The sequence below is a fragment of the Orcinus orca genome, chromosome 3, assembly GCF_937001465.1.
Source record: "Orcinus orca chromosome 3, mOrcOrc1.1, whole genome shotgun sequence".
NCBI lineage: Eukaryota > Metazoa > Chordata > Mammalia > Artiodactyla > Delphinidae > Orcinus > Orcinus orca.
The window spans coordinates 94,910,373-94,911,860 of NC_064561.1; the positions used below are offsets into that span (position 1 = coordinate 94,910,373).

General features: G+C 38.6%; 1 pseudogene across 1 annotated transcript; it reads left to right on the top strand.

Annotated features, from left to right (window-relative positions):
• The first annotated feature begins 392 nt into the window (after positions 1-392).
• LOC125963885 (40S ribosomal protein S21-like) lies at positions 393-695 on the top strand (annotated as a pseudogene). Its single transcript, XR_007476310.1, has one exon. The product of XR_007476310.1 is annotated as a 40S ribosomal protein S21-like (transcript).
• Positions 696-1,488: the final 793 nt, after the last annotated feature.

Here is a 1,488-nt window from a genome sequence, read left to right on the forward strand (position 1 = left end):
TAGCAAGCAGGAGAAACAAGGTCCCATTGCCTGATTGTTACCCTTTACAAAACTATTACTTAGTAAATAACAGATTCTCAGCATTTGGTGAAAGTTATTATGTCATAGGCACTATACTATGTAATTTACAGATATTAAATTATTTAATTCTCTTTAAAATACTGTAACATAGAATTGAGCCCATTTTTTAGTAAAGAGACTGAAGTTCAGCGACTTTAACCAAGTATCACATAGCTAGTGGGTGGTGATGTTACCACCCTAGCCAGGCTCTCTAGTTTCTGGTGATTTCAACACTAAGGGAATTGGAAAATGTAGTGTAAATTGCTTTAAGAATAGTTGTTTTGCCTTTCTGCACCAACACTCATCGTGGTGCCACCAGAAGCACCCTCAACATGCGGAACGACACCAGCGAGTTCATGGACCTGTGCATGCTGCGGAAATGCTCGTCCAGCTACCGCATCATCACTGCCAAGGACCACGCGCCATCCAGATGAACGTGGCCGAGGCTGACACGGTGACAGGCACGTTCAACGGCGAGTTTAAAACCTGTGCTATCTGCGGGGCCATTCACAGGATGGGTGAGTCAGATGATTCCATTCTCCGACTGGCCAAGACCGATGGCACCGTCTCAAAGAACTTCTGACTGGAGAGGATCACAGATGTGGAGTATATGTCATAAATAAATAGTGAAAACCCACAAAACAAAACAAAACAAAACAAAAAAAGAATACTTGTTTCAAGATGACTATTTTAGTACTGTCTTAGCTCAAGAAGAATAATTTTGTCCTCCCAAATATTTTTCCCAAATCATAAAATGCCTTAATATCATGATAAATTTCATGCTTATTTTTCCCCAAACATCTAAAGACATGACTAAAACTAACGTCATGCAGAAATATTTTAGTGAATCACAAATTACCATAGATCCCAGATAACCAAATACTAACTCATCCTCCAGTAGATCAGGTGTATTCCTGAATGTGGAAGCCAGGACATCTTGGTTGTTTATAAGCTTTTTCAACTGCTTATTAATTTCTTCTACATGATCTCCAAACTCAAAATTTTGTAAACCCTAAGTGATCCTTTCAAAACACTGAAGAAACTGTGGAGACGTAACCCCACCTCACTCCTAAGTGCTTTTATTAACATGCAATAAAATTAAACACCCTGTGAACTCGCTTGTATGTGGAATCTTTAAAAAGCCCCAAACTCACAGAACAGATCAGATATGTGGTTACCAGAGGTGGGGATTTGAGGAAGGGGGCAACTGGATGAAGGTGGTAAAAAAATGCAACCTTCCAGTTTGTAAGATAAACAAGTACTAGGGAGGTAATGTACAACATGATGACTATAGGTAACACTGCTGTAGGGTATACTTGAAAGTTAAGAGAGTAGATCCATGAGTTTTTATCACAAGGAAAAAACAGTATTTTCTTTTTCTTTTATTTTTTTGCATCTATATGAGATGACAGATGTTAACTAAACTTA